We start from the raw sequence: 24,881 nt of genomic DNA, 5'->3' as shown, positions 1-24,881 counted from the left end.
CAGTGTATTGGACTGAAGAGAAGCTCCTGTTTTACTTAGTTTCCAATACTAAGTTGAACTAGATATGCCCCGTTTGTGTAGGAAGCACAGTTCTCTTGTTCTGAGCTAGCTCACTGTACTGGCACTACAGGAAACACAGTAGAGTGCAAGAGTGCCTGTTTCTCAAAAGCAGAGTGTTTTTCTTGTAAGGCCGACTGGGGTTCAATACAACTTCCTAAACGGAGTTGATTCACATTGAGTTTCAAGTTCTAGCATTAAGTGTTAATTCAGGGTAAGAACACAACTATTGTGGTGTTCTGCCCATAAACAGTGCAAATAGCACTCGCGTCTGTTCCCAGCAAATACAATGTTTTGGACGGAACAGAAGCTCCTGTTTTACTTAGTTTCCAATACTGAGTTGAACTAGATATGCCCCGTTTGTGTAGGAAGCACAGTTCTCTTGTTCTGAGCTAGCTCACTGTACTGGCCCTATAGGAAACACAGTAGAGTGCAAGAGTGCCTGTTTCTCAAAAGCAGAGTGTTTTTCTTGTAAGGCCAACTGGGGTTCAATACAACTTCCTAAACGGAGTTGATTCACATTGAGTTTCAAGTTCTAGCATTAAGTGTTAATTCAGGGTGAGAACACCACTATTGTGCTATTCTGGCCATAAACAGTGCAAATAGCACTCGCGTCTGTTCCCAGCAAATACAGTGTATTGGAATGAAGAGAAGCTCCTGTTTTACTTAGTTTCCAATCCTGAGTTGAACTAGATATGCCCCGTTTGTGTAGGAAGCACAGTTCTTTTGTTCTGAGCTAGCTCACTGTACTGGCCCTATAGGAAACACAGTAGAGTGCAAGAGTGCCTGTTTCTCAAAACCAGAGTGTTTTTCTTGTAAGGCCGACTGGGGTTCAATACAACTTCCTAAACTGAGTTGATTCACATTGAGTTTCAAGTTCTAGCATTAAGTGTTAATTCAGGGTAAGAACACCACTATTGTGCTGTTCTGGCCATTAAGAGTGCAAATAGCACTCGCGTCTGTTCCCAGCAAATACAGTGTATTGGACTGTAGAGAAGCTCCTGTTTTACTTAGTTTCCAATACTGAGTTGAACTAGATATGCCCCGTTTGTGTAGGAAGCACAGTTCTCTTGTTCTGAGCTAGCTCACTGTACTGGCCCTATAGGAAACACAGTAGAGTGCAAGAGTGCCTGTTTCTCAAAAGCAGAGTGTTTTTCTTGTATGGCCGACTGGGGTTCAATAAAACTTCATAAACGGAGTTGATTCACATAGAGTTTCAAGTTCTAGCATTAAGTGTTAATTCAGGGTAAGAACACCACTATTGTGCTATTCTGGACATAAACAGTGCAAATAGCACTCGCGTCTGTTCCCAGCAAATACAGAGTTTTGGACTGAAGAGAAGCTCCTGTTTTACTTAGTTTCCAATACTGAGTTGAACTAGATATGCCCCGTTTGTGTAGGAAGCACAGTTCTCTTGCTCTGAGCTAGCTCACTGTACTGGCCCTATAGGAAACACAGTAGAGTGCAAGAGTGCCTGTTTCTCAAAAGCAGAGTGTTTTTCTTGTATGGCCGACTGGGGTTCAATACAAGTTCCTAAACCGAGTTGATTCACATTGAGTTTCAAGTTCTAGCATTAAGTGTTAATTCAGGGTAAGAACACCACTATTGTGCTATTCTGGCCATAAACAGTGCTAATAGCACTCGCGTCTGTTCCCAGCAAATACAGTGTATTGGACTGAAGAGAAGCTTCTGTTTTACTTAGTTTCCAATCCTGAGTTGAACTAGATATGCCCCGTTTGTGTAGGAAGCACAGTTCTTTTGTTCTGAGCTAGCTCACTGTACTGGCCCTATAGGAAACACAGTAGAGTGCAAGAGTGCCTGTTTCTCACAAGCATGGTGTTTTGCTTGTAAGGCCGACTCGGGTTCAATACAACTTCCTAAACGGAGTTGATTCACATTGAGTTTCAAGTTCTAGCATTAAGTGTTAATTCAGGGTAAGAACAGCACGATTGTGCTATTCTGGCCATAAACAGTACAAATAGCACTCGCGTCTGTTCCCAGCAAATACAGTGTTTTGGACTGAAGAGAAGCTCCTGTTTTACTTAGTTTCGAATACTGAGTTGAACTAGATATGCCCCGTTTGTGTAGGAAGCACAGTTCTCTTGTTCTGAGCTAGCTCACTCTACTGGCCCTATAGGAAACACAGTAGAGTGCAAGAGTGCCTGTTTCTCAAAAGCAGAGTGTTTTTCTTGTAAGGCCGACTGGGGTTCAATACAAGTTCCTAAACGGAGTTGATTCACATTGAGTTTCAAGTTCTAGCATTAAGTGTTAATTCAGGGTAAGAACACCACTATTGTGCTATTCTGGCCATAAACAGTGCAAATAGCACTCGCGTCTGTTCCCAGCAAATACAGTGTATTGGACTGAAGAGAAGCTCCTGTTTTACTTAGTTTCCAATACTGAGTTGAACTAGATATGCCCCGTTTGTGTAGGAAGCACAGTTCTCTTGTTCTGAGCTAGCTCACTGTACTGGCCCTATAGGAAACACAGTAGAGTGCAAGAGTGCCTGTTTCTCAAAAGCAGAGTGTTTTTCTTGTAAGGCCGACTGGGGTTCAATACAACTTCATAAACGGAGTTGATTCACATTGAGTTTCAAGTTCTAGCATTAAGTGTTAATTCAGGGTAAGAACACCACTATTGTGCTATTCTGGCCATAAACAGTGCAAATAGCACTCGCGTCTGTTCCCAGCAAATACAGTGTATTGGACTGAAGAGAAGCTCCTGTTTTACTTAGTTTCCAATACTGAATTGAACTAGATATGCCCCGTTTGTGTAGGAAGCACAGTTCTTTTGTTCTGAGCTAGCTCACTGTACTGGCCCTATTGGAAACACAGTAGAGTGCAAGAGTGCCTGTTTCTCAAAAGCAGGGTGTTTTGCTTGTAAGGCCGACTGGGGTTCAATACAACTTCCTAAACGGAGTTGATTCACATTGAGTTTCAAGTTCTAGCATTAAGTGTTAATTCAGGGTAAGAACACAACTATTGTGCTATTCTGGCCATAGACAGTACCAATAGCACTCGCATCTGTTCCCAGCAAATACAGTGTTTTGGACTGAAGAGAAGCTCCTGTTTTACTTAGTTTCCAATACTGAGTTGAACTAGATATGCCCCGTTTGTGTAGGAAGCACAGTTCTCTTGTTCTGAGCTAGCTCACTCTACTGGCCCTATAGGAAACACAGTAGAGTGCAAGAGTGCCTGTTTCTCAAAAGCAGAGTGTTTTTCTTGTAAGGCCGACTGGGGTTCAATACAACTTCCTAAATGGAGTTGATTCACATTGAGTTTCAAGTTCTAGCATTAAGTGTTAATTCAGGGTAAGAACACCACTATTGTGCTATTCTGGCCATAAACAGTGCAAATAGCACTCGCGTCTGTTCCCAGCAAATACAGTGTTTTGGACTGAAGAGAAACTCCTGTTTTACTTAGTTTCCAATACTGAGTTGAACTAGATATGCCCCGTTTGTGTAGGAAGCACACTTCTCTTCTTCTGAGCTAGCTCACTGTACTGGCCCTATAGGAAACACAGTAGAGTGCAAGAGTGCCTGTTTCTCAAAAGCAGAGTGTTTTTCTTGTATGGCCGACTGGAGTTCAATACAACTTCCTAAACGGAGTTGATTCACATTGAGTTTCAAGTTCTAGCATTAAGTGTTAATTCAGGGTAAGAACACCACTATTGTGCTATTCTGGCCATAAACAGTGCAAATAGCACTCGCGTCTGTTCCCAGCAAATACAGTGTATTGGACTGAAGAGAAGCTCCTGTTTTACTTAGTTTCCAATACTGAGTTGAACTAGATATGCCCCGTTTGTGTAGGAAGCACAGTTCTTTTGTTCTGAGCTAGCTCACTGTACTGGCCCTATAGGAAACACAGTAGAGTGCAAGAGTGCCTGTTTCTCACAAGCATGGTGTTTTGCTTGTAAGGCCGACTCGGGTTCAATACAACTTCCTAAACGGAGTTGATTCACATTGAGTTTCAAGTTCTAGCATTAAGTGTTAATTCAGGGTAAGAACAGCACGATTGTGCTATTCTGGCCATAAACAGTACAAATAGCACTCGCGTCTGTTCCCAGCAAATACAGTGTTTTGGACTGAAGAGAAGCTCCTGTTTTACTTAGTTTCCAATACTGAGTTGAACTAGATATGCCCCGTTTGTGTAGGAAGCACAGTTCTCTTGTTCTGAGCTAGCTCACTCTACTGGCCCTATAGGAAACACAGTAGAGTGCAAGAGTGCCTGTTTCTCAAAAGCAGAGTGTTTTTCTTGTAAGGCCGACTGGGGTTCAATACAAGTTCCTAAACGGAGTTGATTCACATTGAGTTTCAAGTTCTAGCATTAAGTGTTAATTCAGGGTAAGAACACCACTATTGTGCTATTCTGGCCATAAACAGTGCAAATAGCACTCGCGTCTGTTCCCAGCAAATACAGTGTATTGGACTGAAGAGAAGCTCCTGTTTTACTTAGTTTCCAATACTGAGTTGAACTAGATATGCCCCGTTTGTGTAGGAAGCACAGTTCTCTTGTTCTGAGCTAGCTCACTGTACTGGCCCTATAGGAAACACAGTAGAGTGCAAGAGTGCCTGTTTCTCAAAAGCAGAGTGTTTTTCTTGTAAGGCCGACTGGGGTTCAATACAACTTCATAAACGGAGTTGATTCACATTGAGTTTCAAGTTCTAGCATTAAGTGTTAATTCAGGGTAAGAACACCACTATTGTGCTATTCTGGCCATAAACAGTGCAAATAGCACTCGCGTCTGTTCCCAGCAAATACAGTGTATTGGACTGAAGAGAAGCTCCTGTTTTACTTAGTTTCCAATACTGAATTGAACTAGATATGCCCCGTTTGTGTAGGAAGCACAGTTCTTTTGTTCTGAGCTAGCTCACTGTACTGGCCCTATTGGAAACACAGTAAGTGCAAGAGTGCCTGTTTCTCAAAAGCAGGGTGTTTTGCTTGTAAGGCCGACTGGGGTTCAATACAACTTCCTAAACGGAGTTGATTCACATTGAGTTTCAAGTTCTAGCATTAAGTGTTAATTCAGGGTAAGAACACAACTATTGTGCTATTCTGGCCATAGACAGTACCAATAGCACTCGCATCTGTTCCCAGCAAATACAGTGTTTTGGACTGAAGAGAAGCTCCTGTTTTACTTAGTTTCCAATACTGAGTTGAACTAGATATGCCCCGTTTGTGTAGGAAGCACAGTTCTCTTGTTCTGAGCTAGCTCACTCTACTGGCCCTATAGGAAACACAGTAGAGTGCAAGAGTGCCTGTTTCTCAAAAGCAGAGTGTTTTTCTTGTAAGGCCGACTGGGGTTCAATACAACTTCCTAAATGGAGTTGATTCACATTGAGTTTCAAGTTCTAGCATTAAGTGTTAATTCAGGGTAAGAACACCACTATTGTGCTATTCTGGCCATAAACAGTGCAAATAGCACTCGCGTCTGTTCCCAGCAAATACAGTGTTTTGGACTGAAGAGAAACTCCTGTTTTACTTAGTTTCCAATACTGAGTTGAACTAGATATGCCCCGTTTGTGTAGGAAGCACACTTCTCTTCTTCTGAGCTAGCTCACTGTACTGGCCCTATAGGAAACACAGTAGAGTGCAAGAGTGCCTGTTTCTCAAAAGCAGAGTGTTTTTCTTGTATGGCCGACTGGAGTTCAATACAACTTCCTAAACGGAGTTGATTCACATTGAGTTTCAAGTTCTAGCATTAAGTGTTAATTCAGGGTAAGAACACCACTATTGTGCTATTCTGGCCATAAACAGTGCAAATAGCACTCGCGTCTGTTCCCAGCAAATACAGTGTATTGGACTGAAGAGAAGCTCCTGTTTTACTTAGTTTCCAATACTGAGTTGAACTAGATATGCCCCGTTTGTGTAGGAAGCACAGTTCTGTTGTTCTGAGCTAGCTCACTGTACTGGCACTATAGGAAACACAGTAGAGTGCAAGAGTGCCTGTTTCTCAAAAGCAGAGTGTTTTTCTTGTATGGCCGACTGGGGTTCAATAAAACTTCATAAACGGAGTTGATTCACATTGAGTTTCAAGTTCTAGCATTAAGTGTTAATTCAGGGTAAGAACACCACTATTGTGCTATTCTGGCCATAAACAGTGCTAATAGCACTCGCGTCTGTTCCCAGCAAATACAGTGTATTGGACTGAAGAGAAGCTCCTGTTTTACTTAGTTTCCAATACTGAGTTGAACTAGATATGCCCCGTTTGTGTAGGAAGCACAGTTCTTTTGTTCTGAGCTAGCTCACTGTACTGGCCCTATAGGAAACACAGTAGAGTGCAAGAGTGCCTGTTTCTCACCAGCAGGGTGTTTTGCTTGTAAGGCCGACTGGGGTTCAATACAACTTCCTAAACGGAGTTGATTCACATTGAGTTTCAAGTTCTAGCATTAAGTGTTAATTCAGGGTAAGAACAGCACGATTGTGCTATTCTGGCCATAAACAGTACAAATAGCACTCGCGTCTGTTCCCAGAAAATACAGTGTTTTGGACTGAAGAGAAGCTCCTGTTTTACTTAGTTTCCAATACTAAGTTGAACTAGATATGCCCCGTTTGTGTAGGAAGCACAGTTCTCTTGTTCTGAGCTAGCTCACTGTACTGGCACTACAGGAAACACAGTAGAGTGCAAGAGTGCCTGTTTCTCAAAAGCAGAGTGTTTTTCTTGTAAGGCCGACTGGGGTTCAATACAACTTCCTAAACGGAGTTGATTCACATTGAGTTTCAAGTTCTAGCATTAAGTGTTAATTCAGGGTAAGAACACAACTATTGTGGTGTTCTGCCCATAAACAGTGCAAATAGCACTCGCGTCTGTTCCCAGCAAATACAATGTTTTGGACGGAACAGAAGCTCCTGTTTTACTTAGTTTCCAATACTGAGTTGAACTAGATATGCCCCGTTTGTGTAGGAAGCACAGTTCTCTTGTTCTGAGCTAGCTCACTGTACTGGCCCTATAGGAAACACAGTAGAGTGCAAGAGTGCCTGTTTCTCAAAAGCAGAGTGTTTTTCTTGTAAGGCCAACTGGGGTTCAATACAACTTCCTAAACGGAGTTGATTCACATTGAGTTTCAAGTTCTAGCATTAAGTGTTAATTCAGGGTGAGAACACCACTATTGTGCTATTCTGGCCATAAACAGTGCAAATAGCACTCGCGTCTGTTCCCAGCAAATACAGTGTATTGGAATGAAGAGAAGCTCCTGTTTTACTTAGTTTCCAATCCTGAGTTGAACTAGATATGCCCCGTTTGTGTAGGAAGCACAGTTCTTTTGTTCTGAGCTAGCTCACTGTACTGGCCCTATAGGAAACACAGTAGAGTGCAAGAGTGCCTGTTTCTCAAAACCAGAGTGTTTTTCTTGTAAGGCCGACTGGGGTTCAATACAACTTCCTAAACTGAGTTGATTCACATTGAGTTTCAAGTTCTAGCATTAAGTGTTAATTCAGGGTAAGAACACCACTATTGTGCTGTTCTGGCCATTAAGAGTGCAAATAGCACTCGCGTCTGTTCCCAGCAAATACAGTGTATTGGACTGTAGAGAAGCTCCTGTTTTACTTAGTTTCCAATACTGAGTTGAACTAGATATGCCCCGTTTGTGTAGGAAGCACAGTTCTCTTGTTCTGAGCTAGCTCACTGTACTGGCCCTATAGGAAACACAGTAGAGTGCAAGAGTGCCTGTTTCTCAAAAGCAGAGTGTTTTTCTTGTATGGCCGACTGGGGTTCAATAAAACTTCATAAACGGAGTTGATTCACATAGAGTTTCAAGTTCTAGCATTAAGTGTTAATTCAGGGTAAGAACACCACTATTGTGCTATTCTGGACATAAACAGTGCAAATAGCACTCGCGTCTGTTCCCAGCAAATACAGAGTTTTGGACTGAAGAGAAGCTCCTGTTTTACTTAGTTTCCAATACTGAGTTGAACTAGATATGCCCCGTTTGTGTAGGAAGCACAGTTCTCTTGTTCTGAGCTAGCTCACTGTACTGGCCCTATAGGAAACACAGTAGAGTGCAAGAGTGCCTGTTTCTCAAAAGCAGAGTGTTTTTCTTGTATGGCCGACTGGGGTTCAATACAAGTTCCTAAACCGAGTTGATTCACATTGAGTTTCAAGTTCTAGCATTAAGTGTTAATTCAGGGTAAGAACACCACTATTGTGCTATTCTGGCCATAAACAGTGCTAATAGCACTCGCGTCTGTTCCCAGCAAATACAGTGTATTGGACTGAAGAGAAGCTTCTGTTTTACTTAGTTTCCAATCCTGAGTTGAACTAGATATGCCCCGTTTGTGTAGGAAGCACAGTTCTTTTGTTCTGAGCTAGCTCACTGTACTGGCCCTATAGGAAACACAGTAGAGTGCAAGAGTGCCTGTTTCTCACAAGCATGGTGTTTTGCTTGTAAGGCCGACTCGGGTTCAATACAACTTCCTAAACGGAGTTGATTCACATTGAGTTTCAAGTTCTAGCATTAAGTGTTAATTCAGGGTAAGAACAGCACGATTGTGCTATTCTGGCCATAAACAGTACAAATAGCACTCGCGTCTGTTCCCAGCAAATACAGTGTTTTGGACTGAAGAGAAGCTCCTGTTTTACTTAGTTTCCAATACTGAGTTGAACTAGATATGCCCCGTTTGTGTAGGAAGCACAGTTCTCTTGTTCTGAGCTAGCTCACTCTACTGGCCCTATAGGAAACACAGTAGAGTGCAAGAGTGCCTGTTTCTCAAAAGCAGAGTGTTTTTCTTGTAAGGCCGACTGGGGTTCAATACAAGTTCCTAAACGGAGTTGATTCACATTGAGTTTCAAGTTCTAGCATTAAGTGTTAATTCAGGGTAAGAACACCACTATTGTGCTGTTCTGGACATTAAGAGTGCAAATAGCACTCGCGTCTGTTCCCAGCAAATACAGTGTATTGGACTGAAGAGAAGCTCCTGTTTTACTTAGTTTCCAATACTGAGTTGAACTAGATATGCCCCGTTTGTGTAGGAAGCACAGTTCTCTTGTTCTGAGCTAGCTCACTGTACTGGCCCTATAGGAAACACAGTAGAGTGCAAGAGTGCCTGTTTCTCAAAAGCAGAGTGTTTTTCTTGTAAGGCCGACTGGGGTTCAATACAACTTCCTAAACGGAGTTGATTCACATTGAGTTTCAAGTTCTAGCATTAAGTGTTAATTCAGGGTAAGAACACCACTATTGTGCTATTCTGGCCATAAACAGTGCTAAGAGCACTCGCGTCTGTTCCCAGCAAATACAGTGTATTGGACTGAAGAGAAGCTCCTGTTTTACTTAGTTTCCAATACTGAATTGAACTAGATATGCCCCGTTTGTGTAGGAAGCACAGTTCTTTTGTTCTGAGCTAGCTCACTGTACTGGCCCTATTGGAAACACAGTAGAGTGCAAGAGTGCCTGTTTCTCAAAAGCAGGGTGTTTTGCTTGTAAGGCCGACTGGGGTTCAATACAACTTCCTAAACGGAGTTGATTCACATTGAGTTTCAAGTTCTAGCATTAAGTGTTAATTCAGGGTAAGAACACAACTATTGTGCTATTCTGGCCATAGACCGTACCAATAGCACTCGCATCTGTTCCCAGCAAATACAGTGTTTTGGACTGAAGAGAAGCTCCTGTTTTACTTAGTTTCCAATACTGAGTTGAACTAGATATGCCCCGTTTGTGTAGGAAGCACAGTTCTCTTGTTCTGAGCTAGCTCACTGTACTGGCCCTATAGGAAACACAGTAGAGTGCAAGAGTGCCTGTTTCTCAAAAGCAGAGTGTTTTTCTTGTAAGGCCGACTGGGGTTCAATACAACTTCCTAAACGGAGTTGATTCACATTCAGTTTCAAGTTCTAGCATTAAGTGTTAATTCAGGGTAAGAACACCACTATTGTGCTGTTCTGGACATTAAGAGTGCAAATAGCACTCGCGTCTGTTCCCAGCAAATACAGTGTATTGGACTGAAGAGAAGCTCCTGTTTTACTTAGTTTCCAATACTGAGTTGAACTAGATATGCCCCGTTTGTGTAGGAAGCACAGTTCTCTTGTTCTGAGCTAGCTCACTGTACTGGCCCTATAGGAAACACAGTAGAGTGCAAGAGTGCCTGTTTCTCAAAAGCAGAGTGTTTTTCTTGTAAGGCCGACTGGGGTTCAATACAACTTCCTAAACGGAGTTGATTCACATTGAGTTTCAAGTTCTAGCATTAAGTGTTAATTCAGGGTAAGAACAACACTATTGTGCTATTCTGGCCATAAACAGTGCTAAGAGCACTCGCGTCTGTTCCCAGCAAATACAGTGTATTGGACTGAAGAGAAGCTCCTGTTTTACTTAGTTTCCAATACTGAATTGAACTAGATATGCCCCGTTTGTGTAGGAAGCACAGTTCTTTTGTTCTGAGCTAGCTCACTGTACTGGCCCTATTGGAAACACAGTAGAGTGCAAGAGTGCCTGTTTCTCAAAAGCAGGGTGTTTTGCTTGTAAGGCCGACTGGGGTTCAATACAACTTCCTAAACGGAGTTGATTCACATTGAGTTTCAAGTTCTAGCATTAAGTGTTAATTCAGGGTAAGAACACCACTATTGTGCTATTCTGGCCATAAACAGTGCAAATAGCACTCGCGTCTGTTCCCAGCAAATACAGTGTTTTGGACTGAAGAGAAACTCCTGTTTTACTTAGTTTCCAATACTGAGTTGAACTAGATATGCCCCGTTTGTGTAGGAAGCACAGTTCTCTTGTTCTGAGCTAGCTCACTGTACTGGCCCTATAGGAAACACAGTAGAGTGCAAGAGTGCCTGTTTCTCAAAAGCAGAGTGTTTTTCTTGTAAGGCCAACTGGGGTTCAATACAACTTCCTAAACGGAGTTGATTCACATTGAGTTTCAAGTTCTAGCATTAAGTGTTAATTCAGGGTGAGAACACCACTATTGTGCTATTCTGGCCATAAACAGTGCAAATAGCACTCGCGTCTGTTCCCAGCAAATACAGTGTATTGGAATGAAGAGAAGCTCCTGTTTTACTTAGTTTCCAATCCTGAGTTGAACTAGATATGCCCCGTTTGTGTAGGAAGCACAGTTCTTTTGTTCTGAGCTAGCTCACTGTACTGGCCCTATAGGAAACACAGTAGAGTGCAAGAGTGCCTGTTTCTCAAAACCAGAGTGTTTTTCTTGTAAGGCCGACTGGGGTTCAATACAACTTCCTAAACTGAGTTGATTCACATTGAGTTTCAAGTTCTAGCATTAAGTGTTAATTCAGGGTAAGAACACCACTATTGTGCTGTTCTGGCCATTAAGAGTGCAAATAGCACTCGCGTCTGTTCCCAGCAAATACAGTGTATTGGACTGTAGAGAAGCTCCTGTTTTACTTAGTTTCCAATACTGAGTTGAACTAGATATGCCCCGTTTGTGTAGGAAGCACAGTTCTCTTGTTCTGAGCTAGCTCACTGTACTGGCCCTATAGGAAACACAGTAGAGTGTAAGAGTGCCTGATTCTCAAAAGCAGAGTGTTTTTCTTGTAAGGCCGACTGGGGTTTAATACAACTTCCTAAACGGTGTTGATTCACATTCAGTTTCAAGTTCTAGCATTAAGTGTTAATTCAGGGTAAGAACACCACTATTGTGCTGTTCTGGACATTAAGAGTGCAAATAGCACTCGCGTCTGTTCCCAGCAAATACAGTGTATTGGACTGAAGAGAAGCTCCTGTTTTACTTAGTTTCCAATACTGAGTTGAACTAGATATGCCCCGTTTGTGTAGGAAGCACAGTTCTCTTGTTCTGAGCTAGCTCACTGTACTGGCCCTATAGGAAACACAGTAGAGTGCAAGAGTGCCTGTTTCTCAAAAGCAGAGTGTTTTTCTTGTAAGGCCGACTGGGGTTCAATACAAGTTCCTAAACGGAGTTGATTCACATTCAGTTTCAAGTTCTAGCATTAAGTGTTAATTCAGGGTAAGAATACCACTATTGTGCTGTTCTGGACATTAAGAGTGCAAACAGCACTCGCGTCTGTTCCCAGCAAATACAGTGTATTGGACTGAAGAGAAGCTCCTGTTTTACTTAGTTTCCAATACTGAGTTGAACTAGATATGCCCCGTTTGTGTAGGAAGCACAGTTCTCTTGTTCTGAGCTAGCTCACTGTACTGGCCCTATAGGAAACACAATAGAGTGCAAGAGTGCCTGTTTCTCAAAAGCAGAGTGTTTTTCTTGTAAGGCCGACTGGGGTTCAATACAACTTCCTAAACGGAGTTGATTCACATTGAGTTTCAAGTTCTAGCATTAAGTGTTAATTCAGGGTAAGAACACCACTATTGTGCTATTCTGGCCATAAACAGTGCTAATAGCACTCGCGTCTGTTCCCAGCAAATACAGTGTATTGGAATGAAGAGAAGCTCCTGTTTTACTTAGTTTCCAATACTGAGTTGAACTAGATATGCCCCGTTTGTGTAGGAAGCACAGTTCTTTTGTTCTGAGCTAGCTCACTGTACTGGCCCTATTGGAAGCACAGTAGAGTGCAAGAGTGCCTGTTTCTCAAAAGCAGGGTGTTTTGCTTATAAGGCCGACTGGGGTTCAATACAACTTCCTAAACGGAGTTGATTCACATTGAGTTTCAAGTTCTAGCATTAAGTGTTAATTCAGGGTAAGAACACAACTATTGTGCTATTCTGGCTATAAACAGTACAAATAGCACTCGCATCTGTTCCCAGCAAATACAGTGTTTTGGACTGAAGAGAAGCTCCTGTTTTACTTAGTTTCCAATACTGAGTTGAACTAGATATGCCCCGTTTGTGTAGGAAGCACAGTTCTCTTGTTCTGAGGTAGCTCATTCTACTCGCCCTATAGGAAACACAGTAGAGTGCAAGAGTGCCTGTTTCTCAAAAGCAGAGTGTTTTTCTTGTAAGGCCGACTGGGGTTCAATACAACTTCCTAAATGGAGTTGATTCACATTGAGTTTCAAGTTCTAGCATTAAGTGTTAATTCAGGGTAAGAACACCACTATTGTGCTATTCTGGCCATAAACAGTGCAAATAGCACTCGCGTCTGTTCCCAGCAAATACAGTGTTTTGGACTGAAGAGAAGCTCCTGTTTTACTTAGTTTCCAATACTGAGTTGAACTAGATATGCCCCGTTTGTGTAGGAAGCACAGTTCTCTTGTTCTGAGCTAGCTCACTGTACTGGCCCTATAGGAAACACAGTAGAGTGCAAGAGTGCCTGTTTCTCAAAAGCAGAGTGTTTTTCTTGTATGGCCGACTGGGGTTCAGTACAACTTCCTAAACGGAGTTGATTCACATTGAGTTTCAAGTTCTAGCATTAAGTGTTAATTCAGGGTAAGAACACCACTATTGTGCTATTCTGGCCATAAACAGTGCAAATAGCACTCGCGTATGTTCCCAGCAAATACAGTGTATTGGACTGAAGAGAAGCTCCTGTTTTACTTAGTTTCCAATACTGAGTTGAACTAGATATGCCCCGTTTGTGTAGGAAGCACAGTTCTCTTGTTCTGAGCTAGCTCACTGTACTGGCACTATAGGAAACACAGTAGAGTGCAAGAGTGCCTGTTTCTCAAAAGCAGAGTGTTTTTCTTGTAAGGCCGACTGGGGTTTAATACAACTTCCTAAATGGTGTTGATTCACATTCAGTTTCAAGTTCTAGCATTAAGTGTTAATTCAGGGTAAGAACACCACTATTGTGCTGTTCTGGACATTAAGAGTGCAAATAGCACTCGCGTCTGTTCCCAGCAAATACAGTGTATTGGACTGAAGAGAAGCTCCTGTTTTACTTAGTTTCCAATACTGAGTTGAACTAGATATGCCCCGTTTGTGTAGGAAGCACAGTTCTCTTGTTCTGAGCTAGCTCACTGTACTGGCCCTATAGGAAACACAGTAGAGTGCAAGAGTGCCCGTTTCTCAAAAGCAGAGTGTTTTTCTTGTAAGGCCGACTGGGGTTCAATACAAGTTCCTAAACGGAGTTGATTCACATTCAGTTTCAAGTTCTAGCATTAAGTGTTAATTCAGGGTAAGAACACCACTATTGTGCTGTTCTGGACATTAAGAGTGCAAATAGCACTCGCGTCTGTTCCCAGCAAATACAGTGTATTGGACTGAAGAGAAGCTCCTGTTTTACTTAGTTTCCAATACTGAGTTGAACTAGATATGCCCCGTTTGTGTAGGAAGCACAGTTCTCTTGTTCTGAGCTAGCTCACTGTACTGGCCCTATAGGAAACACAGTAGAGTGCAAGAGTGCCTGTTTCTCAAAAGCAGAGTGTTTATCTTGTAAGGCCGACTGGGGTTCAATACAACTTCCTAAATGGAGTTGATTCACATTGAGTTTCAAGTTCTAGCATTAAGTGTTAATTCAGGGTAAGAACACCACTATTGTGCTATTCTGGCCATAAACAGTGCAAATAGCACTCGCGTCTGTTCCCAGCAAATACAGTGTATTGGAATGAAGAGAAGGTCCATTTTACTTAGTTTCCAATCCTGAGTTGAACTAGATATGCCCCGTTTGTGTAGGAAGCACAGTTCTCTTGTTCTGAGCTAGCTCACTGTACTGGCCCTATAGGAAACACAGTAGAGTGCAAGAGTGCCTGTTTCTCAAAAGCAGAGTGTTTTTCTTGTAAGGCCGACTGGGGTTCAATACAACTTCCTAAACGGAGTTGATTCACATTGAGTTTCAAGTTCTAGCATTAAGTGTTAATTCAGGGTAAGAACACCACTATTGTGCTATTCTGGCCATAAACAGTGCTAAGAGCACTCGCGTCTGTTCCCAGCAAATACAGTGTATTGGACTGAAGAGAAGCTCCTGTTTTACTTAGTTTCCAATACTGAATTGAACTAGATATGCCCCGTTTGTGTAGGAAGCACAGTTCTTTTGTTCTGAGCTAGCTCACTGTACTGGCCCCATTGGAAACACAGTAGAGTGCAAGAGTGCCTGTTTCTCAAAAGCAGGGTGTTTTGCTTGTAAGGCCGACTGGGGTTCAATACAACTTCATAAACGGAGTTGATTCACATTGAGTTTCAAGTTCTAGCATTAAGTGTTAATTCAGGGTAAGAACACCACTATTGTGCTATTCTGGCCATAAACAGTGCTAATAGCACTCGCGTCTGTTCCCAGCAAATACAGTGTATTGGACTGAAGAGAAGCTCCTGTTTTACTTAGTTTCCAATACTGAGTTGAACTAGATATGCCCCGTTTGTGTAGGAAGCACAGTTCTTTTGTTCTGAGCTAGCTCACTGTACTGGCCCTTTAGGAAACACAGTAGAGTGCAAGAGTGCCTGTTTCTCACCAGCAGGGTGTTTTGCTTGTAAGGCCGACTGGGGTTCAATACAACTTCCTAAACGGAGTTGATTCACATTGAGTTTCAAGTTCTAGCATTAAGTGTTAATTCAGTGTAAGAACAGCACGATTGTGCTATTCTGGCCATAAACAGTACAAATAGCACTCGCGTCTGTTCCCAGAAAATACAGTGTTTTGGACTGAAGAGAAGCTCCTGTTTTACTTAGTTTCCAATACTAAGTTGAACTAGATATGCCCCGTTTGTGTAGGAAGCACAGTTCTCTTGTTCTGAGCTAGCTCACTCTACTGGCCCTATAGGAAACACAGTAGAGTGCAAGAGTGCCTGTTTCTCAAAAGCAGAGTGTTTTTCTTGTAAGGCCGACTGGGGTTCAATACAAGTTCCTAAACGGAGTTGATTCACATTGAGTTTCAAGTTCTAGCATTAAGTGTTAATTCAGGGTAAGAACACCACTATTGTGCTATTCTGGCCATAAACAGTGCAAATAGCACTCGCGTCTGTTCCCAGCAAATACAGTGTTTTGGACTGAAGAGAAGCTCCTGTTTTACTTAGTTTCCAATACTGAGTTGAACTAGATATGCCCCGTTTGTGTAGGAAGCACAGTTCTCTTGTTCTGAGCTAGCTCACTGTACTGGCCCTATAGGAAACACAGTAGAGTGCAAGAGTGCCTGTTTCTCAAAACCAGAGTGTTTTTCTTGTAAGGCCGACTGGGGTTCAATACAACTTCCTAAACGGAGTTGATTCACATTCAGTTTCAAGTTCTAGCATTAAGTGTTAATTCAGGGTAAGAACACCACTATTGTGCTGTTCTGGACATTAAGAGTGCAAATAGCACTCGCGTCTGTTCCCAGCAAATACAGTGTATTGGACTGAAGAGAAGCTCCTGTTTTACTTAGTTTCCAATACTGAGTTGAACTAGATATGCCCCGTTTGTGTAGGAAGCACAGTTCTCTTGTTCTGAGCTAGCTCACTGTACTGGCCCTATAGGAAACACAGTAGAGTGCAAGAGTGCCTGTTTCTCAAAAGCAGAGTGTTTTTCTTGTAAGGCCGACTGGGGTTCAATACAACTTCCTAAACGGAGTTGATTCACATTGAGTTTCAAGTTCTAGCATTAAGTGTTAATTCAGGGTAAGAACAACACTATTGTGCTATTCTGGCCATAAACAGTGCTAAGAGCACTCGCGTCTGTTCCCAGCAAATACAGTGTATTGGACTGAAGAGAAGCTCCTGTTTTACTTAGTTTCCAATACTGAATTGAACTAGATATGCCCCGTTTGTGTAGGAAGCACAGTTCTTTTGTTCTGAGCTAGCTCACTGTACTGGCCCTATTGGAAACACAGTAGAGTGCAAGAGTGCCTGTTTCTCAAAAGCAGGGTGTTTTGCTTGTAAGGCCGACTGGGGTTCAATACAACTTCCTAAACGGAGTTGATTCACATTGAGTTTCAAGTTCTAGCATTAAGTGTTAATTCAGGGTAAGAATACCACTATTGTGCTATTCTGGCCATAAACAGTGCAAATAGCACTCGCGTCTGTTCCCAGCAAATACAGTGTTTTGGACTGAAGAGAAACTCCTGTTTTACTTAGTTTCCAATACTGAGTTGAACTAGATATGCCCCGTTTGTGTAGGAAGCACAGTTCTCTTGTTCTGAGCTAGCTCACTGTACTGGCCCTATAGGAAACACAGTAGAGTGCAAGAGTGCCTGTTTCTCAAAACCAGAGTGTTTTTCTTGTAAGGCCGACTGGGGTTCAATACAACTTCCTAAACTGAGTTGATTCACATTGAGTTTCAAGTTCTAGCATTAAGTGTTAATTCAGGGTAAGAACACCACTATTGTGCTGTTCTGGCCATTAAGAGTGCAAATAGCACTCGCGTCTGTTCCCAGCAAATACAGTGTATTGGACTGTAGAGAAGCTCCTGTTTTACTTAGTTTCCAATACTGAGTTGAACTAGATATGCCCCGTTTGTGTAGGAAGCACAGTTCTCTTGTTCTGAGCTAGCTCACTGTACTGGCCCTATAGGAAACACAGTAGAGTGCAAGAGTGCCTGATTCTCAAAAGCAGAGTGTTTTTCTTGTAAGGCCGACTGGGGTTTAATACAACTTCCTAAACGGTGTTGATTCACATTCAGTTTCAAGTTCTAGCATTAAGTGTTAATTCAGGGTAAGAACACCACTATTGTGTTGTTCTGGACATTAAGAGTGCAAATAGCACTCGCGTCTGTTCCCAGCAAATACAGTGTATTGGACTGAAGAGAAGCTCCTGTTTTACTTAGTTTCCAATACTGAGTTGAACTAGATATGCCCCGTTTGTGTAGGAAGCACAGTTCTCTTGTTCTGAGCTAGCTCACTGTACTGGCCCTATAGGAAACACAGTAGAGTGCAAGAGTGCCTGTTTCTCAAAAGCAGAGTGTTTTTCTTGTAAGGCCGACTGGGGTTCAATACAAGTTCCTAAACGGAGTTGATTCACATTCAGTTTCAAGTTCTAGCATTAAGTGTTAATTCAGGGTAAGAATACCACTATTGTGCTGTTCTGGACATTAAGAGTGCAAACAGCACTCGCGTCTGTTCCCAGCAAATACAGTGTATTGGACTGAAGAGAAGCTCCTGTTTTACTTAGTTTCCAATACTGAGTTGAACTAGATATGCCCCGTTTGTGTAGGAAGCACAGTTCTCTTGTTCTGAGCTAGCTCACTGTACTGGCCCTATAGGAAACACAGTAGAGTGCAAGAGTGCCTGTTTCTCAAAAGCAGAGTGTTTTTCTTGTAAGGCCGACTGGGGTTCAATACAACTTCCTAAACGGAGTTGATTCACATTGAGTTTCAAGTTCTAGCATTAAGTGTTAATTCAGGGTAAGAACACCACTATTGTGCTATTCTGGCCATAAACAGTGCTAATAGCACTCGCGTCTGTTCCCAGCAAATACAGTGTATTGGAATGAAGAGAAGCTCCTGTTTTACTTAGTTTCCAATACTGAGTTGAACTAGATATGCCCCGTTTGTGTAGGAAGCACAGTTCTTTTGTTCTGAGCTAGCTCACTGTACTGGCCCTATTGGAAGCACAGTAGAGTGCAAGAGTGCCTGTTTCTCAAAAGCAGGGTGTTTTGCTTATAAGGCCGACTGGGGTTCAATACAACTTCCTAAACGGAGTTGATTCACATTGAGTTTCATGTTCTAGCATTAAGTGTTAATTCAGGGTAAGAACACAACTATTGTGCTATTCTGGCTATAAACAGTACAAATAGCACTCGCATCTGTTCCCAGCAAATACAGTGTTTTGGACTGAAGAGAAGCTCCTGTTTTACTTAGTTTCCAATACTGAGTTGAACTAGATATGCCCCGTTTGTGTAGGAAGCACAGTTCTCTTGTTCTGAGGTAGCTCATTCTACTCGCCCTATAGGAAACACAGTAGAGTGCAAGAGTGCCTGTTTCTCAAAAGCAGAGTGTTTTTCTTGTAAGGCCGACTGGGGTTCAATACAACTTCCTAAATGGAGTTGATTCACATTGAGTTTCAAGTTCTAGCATTAAGTGTTAATTCAGGGTAAGAACACCACTATTGTGCTATTCTGGCCATAAACAGTGCAAATAGCACTCGCGTCTGTTCCCAGCAAATACAGTGTTTTGGACTGAAGAGAAGCTCCTGTTTTACTTAGTTTCCAATACTGAGTTGAACTAGATATGCCCCGTTTGTGTAGGAAGCACAGTTCTCTTGTTCTGAGCTAGCTCACTGTACTGGCCCTATAGGAAACACAGTAGAGTGCAAGAGTGCCTGTTTCTCAAAAGCAGAGTGTTTTTCTTGTATGGCCGACTGGGGTTCAATACAACTTCCTAAACGGAGTTGATTCACATTGAGTTTCAAGTTCTAGCATTAAGTGTTAATTCAGGGTAAGAACACCACTATTGTGCTATTCTGGCCATAAACAGTGCAAATAGCACTCGCGTCTGTTCCCAGCAAATACAGTGTATTGGACTGAAGAGAAGCTCCTGTTTTACTTAGTTTCCAATACTGAGTTGAACTAGATATGCCCCGTTTGTGTAGGAAGCACAGTTCTCTTGTTCTGAGCTAGCTCACTGTACTGGCACTATAGGAAACACAGTAGAGTGCAAGAGTGCCTGTTTCTCAAAAGCAGAGTGTTTTTCTTGTAAGGCCGACTGGGGTTTAATACAACTTCCTAAATGGTGTTGATTCACATTCAGTTTCAAGTTCTAGCATTAAGTGTTAATTCAGGGTAAGAACACCACTATTGTGCTGTTCTGGACATTAAGAGTGCAAATAGCACTCGCGTCTGTTCCCAGCAAATACAGTGTATTGGACTGAAGAGAAGCTCCTGTTTTACTTAGTTTCCAATACTGAGTTGAACTAGATATGCCCCGTTTGTGTAGGAAGCACAGTTCTCTTGTTCTGAGCTAGCTCACTGTACTGGCCCTATAGGAAACACAGTAGAGTGCAAGAGTGCCCGTTTCTCAAAAGCAGAGTGTTTTTCTTGTAAGGCCGACTGGGGTTCAATACAAGTTCCTAAACGGAGTTGATTCACATTCAGTTTCAAGTTCTAGCATTAAGTGTTAATTCAGGGTAAGAACACCACTATTGTGCTGTTCTGGACATTAAGAGTGCAAATAGCACTCGCGTCTGTTCCCAGCAAATACAGTGTATTGGACTGAAGAGAAGCTCCTGTTTTACTTAGTTTCCAATACTGAGTTGAACTAGATATGCCCCGTTTGTGTAGGAAGCACAGTTCTCTTGTTCTGAGCTAGCTCACTGTACTGGCCCTATAGGAAACACAGTAGAGTGCAAGAGTGCCTGTTTCTCAAAAGCAGAGTGTTTATCTTGTAAGGCCGACTGGGGTTCAATACAACTTCCTAAATGGAGTTGATTCACATTGAGTTTCAAGTTCTAGCATTAAGTGTTAATTCAGGGTAAGAACACCACTATTGTGCTATTCTGGCCATAAACAGTGCAAATAGCACTCGCGTCTGTTCCCAGCAAATACAGTGTATTGGAATGAAGAGAAGGTCCATTTTACTTAGTTTCCAATCCTGAGTTGAACTAGATATGCCCCGTTTGTGTAGGAAGCACAGTTCTCTTGTTCTGAGCTAGCTCACTGTACTGGCCCTATAGGAAACACAGTAGAGTGCAAGAGTGCCTGTTTCTCAAAAGCAGAGTGTTTTTCTTGTAAGGCCGACTGGGGTTCAATACAACTTCCTAAACGGAGTTGATTCACATTGAGTTTCAAGTTCTAGCATTAAGTGTTAATTCAGGGTAAGAACACCACTATTGTGCTATTCTGGCCATAAACAGTGCTAAGAGCACTCGCGTCTGTTCCCAGCAAATACAGTGTATTGGACTGAAGAGAAGCTCCTGTTTTACTTAGTTTCCAATACTGAATTGAACTAGATATGCCCCATTTGTGTAGGAAGCACAGTTCTTTTGTTCTGAGCTAGCTCACTGTACTGGCCCCATTGGAAACACAGTAGAGTGCAAGAGTGCCTGTTTCTCAAAAGCAGGGTGTTTTGCTTGTAAGGCCAACTGGGGTTCAATACAACTTCCTAAACGGAGTTGATTCACATTCAGTTTCAAGTTCTAGCATTAAGTGTTAATTCAGGGTAAGAACACAACTATTGTGCTATTCTGGCCATAGACAGTACCAATAGCACTCGCATCTGTTCCCAGCAAATACAGTGTTTTGGACTGAAGAGAAGCTCCTGTTTTACTTAGTTTCCAATACTGAGTTGAACTAGATATGCCCCGTTTGTGTAGGAAGCACAGTTCTCTTGTTCTGAGCTAGCTCACTCTACTGGCCCTATAGGAAACACAGTAGAGTGCAAGAGTGCCTGTTTCTCAAAAGCAGAGTGTTTTTCTTGTAAGGCCGACTGGGGTTCAATACAACTTCCTAAATGGAGTTGATTCACATTGAGTTTCAAGTTCTAGCATTAAGTGTTAATTCAGGGTAAGAACACCACTATTGTGCTATTCTGGCCATAAACAGTGCAAATAGCACTCGCGTCTGTTCCCAGCAAATACAGTGTTTTGGACTGAAGAGAAACTCCTGTTTAACTTAGTTTCCAATACTGAGTTGAACTAGATATGCCCCGTTTGTGTAGGAAGCACAGTTCTCTTGTTCTGAGCTAGCTCACTGTACTGGCCCTATAGGAAACACAGTAGAGTGCAAGAGTGCCTGTTTCTCAAAAGCAGATTGTTTTTCTTGTATGGCCGACTGGAGTTCAATACAACTTCCTAAACGGAGTTGATTCACATTGAGTTTCAAGTTCTAGCATTAAGTGTTAATTCAGGGTAAGAACACCACTATTGTGCTATTCTGGCCATAAACAGTGCAAATAGCACTCGCGTCTGTTCCCAGCAAATACAGTGTATTGGACTGAAGAGAAGCTCCTGTTTTACTTAGTTTCCAATACTGAGTTGAACTAGATATGCCCCGTTTGTGTAGGAAGCACAGTTCTCTTGTTCTGAGCTAGCTCACTGTACCGGCACTATAGGAAACACAGTAGAGTGCAAGAGTGCCTGATTCTCAAAAGCAGAGTGTTTTTCTTGTAAGGCCGACTGGGGTTTAATACAACTTCCTAAACGGTGTTGATTCACATTCAGTTTCAAGTTCTAGCATTAAGTGTTAATTCAGGGTAAGAACACCACTATTGTGGTGTTCTGGACATTAAGAGTGCAAATAGCACTCGCGTCTGTTCCCAGCAAATACAGTGTATTGGACTGAAGAGAAGCTCCTGTTTTACTTAGTTTCCAATACTGAGTTGAACTAGATATGCCCCGTTTGTGTAGGAAGCACAGTTCTCTTGTTCTGAGCTAGCTCACTGTACTGGCCCTATAGGAAACACAGTAGAGTGCAAGAGTGCCTGTTTCTCAAAAGCAGAGTGTTTTTCTTGTAAGGCCGACTGGGGTTCAATACAAGTTCCTAAACTGAGTTGATTCACATTCAGTTTCAAGTTCTAGCATTAAGTGTTAATTCAGGGTAAGAATACCACTATTGTGCTGTTCTGGACATTAAGAGTGCAAACAGCACTCGCGTCTGTTCCCAGCAAATACAGTGTATTGGACTGAAGAGAAGCTCCTGTTTTACTTAGTTTCCAATACTGAGTTGAACTAGATATGCCCCGTTTGTGTAGGAAGCACAGTTCTCTTTTTCTGAGCTAGCTCACTGTACTGGCCCTATAGGAAACACAGTAGAGTGCAAGAGTGCCTGTTTCTCAAAAGCAGAGTGTTTTTCTTGTAAGGCCGAATGGGGTTCAATACAACTTCCTAAACGGAGTTGATTCACATTGAGTTTCAAGTTCTAGCATTAAGTGTTAATTCAGGGTAAGAACACCACTATTGTGCTATTCTGGACATAAACAGTGCTAATAGCACTCGCGTCTGTTCCCAGCAAATACAGTGTATTGGAATGAAGAGAAGCTCCTGTTTTACTTAGTTTCCAATACTGAGTTGAACTAGATATGCCCCGTTTGTGTAGGAAGCACAGTTCTTTTGTTCTGAGCTAGCTCACTGTACTGGCCCTATTGGAAGCACAGTAGAGTGCAAGAGTGCCTGTTTCTCAAAAGCAGAGTGTTTTGCTTGTAAGGCCGACTGGGGTTCAATACAACTTCCTAAATGGAGTTGATTCACATTGAGTTTCAAGTTCTAGCATTAAGTGTTAATTCAGGGTAAGAACACCACTATTGTGCTATTCTGGCCATAAACAGTGCAAATAGCACTCGCGTCTGTTCCCAGCTAATACAGTGTTTTGGACTGAAGAGAAGCTCCTGTTTTACTTAGTTTCCAATACTGAGTTGAACTAGATATGCCCCGTTTCTGTAGGAAGCACAGTTCTCTTGTTCTGAGCTAGCTCACTGTACTGGCCCTATAGGAAACACAGTAGAGTGCAAGAGTGCCTGTTTCTCAAAAGCAGAGGGTTTTTCTTGTATGGCCGACTGGGGTTCAATATAACTTCCTAAACGGAGTTGATTCACATTTAGTTTCAAGTTCTAGCATTAAGTGTTAATTCAGGGTAAGAACACCACTATTGTGCTATTCTGGCCATAAACAGTGCAAATAGCACTCGCGTCTGTTCCCAGCAAATACAGTGTATTGGACTGAAGAGAAGCTCCTGTTTTACTTAGTTTCCAATACTGAGTTGAACTAGATATGCCCCGTTTGTGTAGGAAGCACAGTTCTCTTGTTCTGAGCTAGCTCACTGTACTGGCACTATAGGAAACACAGTAGAGTGCAAGAGTGCTTGTTTCTCAAAAGCAGAGTGTTTTTCTTGTAAGGCCGACTGGGGTTTAATACAACTTCCTAAACGGTGTTGATTCACATTCAGTTTCAAGTTCTAGCATTAAGTGTTAATTCAGGGTAAGAACACCACTATTGTGCTGTTCTGCACATTAAGAGTGCAAATAGCACTCGCGTCTGTTCCCAGCAAATACAGTGTATTGGACTGAAGAGAAGCTCCTGTTTTACTTAGTTTCCAATACTGAGTTGAACTAGATATGCCCCGTTTGTGTAGGAAGCACAGTTCTCTTGTTCTGAGCTAGCTCACTGTACTGGCCCTATAGGAAACACAGTAGAGTGCAAGAGTGCCCGTTTCTCAAAAGCAGAGTGTTTTTCTTGTAAGGCCGACTGGGGTTCAATACAAGTTCCTAAACGGAGTTGATTCACATTCAGTTTCAAGTTCTAGCATTAAGTGTTAATTCAGGGTAAGAACACCACTATTGTACTGTTCTGGACATTAAGAGTGCAAATAGCACTCGCGTCTGTTCCCAGCAAATACAGTGTATTGGACTGAAGAGAAGCTCCTGTTTTACTTAGTTTCCAATACTGAGTTGAACTAGATATGCCCCGTTTGTGTAGGAAGCACAGTTCTCTTGTTCTGAGCTAGCTCACTGTACTGGCCCTATAGGAAACACAGTAGAGTGCAAGAGTGCCTGTTTCTCAAAAGCAGAGTGTTTTTCTTGTAAGGCCGACTGGGGTTCAATACAACTTCCTAAATGGAGTTGATTCACATTGAGTTTCAAGTTCTAGCATTAAGTGTTAATTCAGGGTAAGAACACCACTATTGTGCTATTCTGGCCATAAACAGTGCAAATAGCACTCGCGTCTGTTCCCAGCAAATACAGTGTATTGGACTGAAGAGAAGCTCCTGTTTTACTTAGTTTCCAATCCTGAGTTGAACTAGATATGCCCCGTTAGTGTAGGAAGCACAGTTCTCTTGTTCTGAGCTAGCTCACTGTACTGGCCCTATAGGAAACACAGTAGAGTGCAAGAGTGCCTGTTTCTCAAAAGCAGAGTGTTTTTCTTGTAAGGCCGACTGGGGTTCAATACAACTTCCTAAACGGAGTTGATTCACATTCAGTTTCAAGTTCTAGCATTAAGTGTTAATTCAGGGTAAGAACACCACTATTGTGCTGTTCTGGACATTAAGAGTGCAAATAGCACTCGCGTCTGTTCCCAGCAAATACAGTGTATTGGACTGAATAGAAGCTCCTGTTTTACTTAGTTTCTAATACTGAGTTGAACTAGATATGCCCCGTTTGTGTAGGAAGCACAGTTCTCTTGTTCTGAGCTAGCTCACTG

Source organism: Peromyscus maniculatus, chromosome 15, assembly GCF_049852395.1.
Source record: "Peromyscus maniculatus bairdii isolate BWxNUB_F1_BW_parent chromosome 15, HU_Pman_BW_mat_3.1, whole genome shotgun sequence".
NCBI classification, from domain to species: Eukaryota; Metazoa; Chordata; class Mammalia; order Rodentia; family Cricetidae; genus Peromyscus; species Peromyscus maniculatus.
This window is presented reverse-complemented; position numbering follows the sequence as displayed.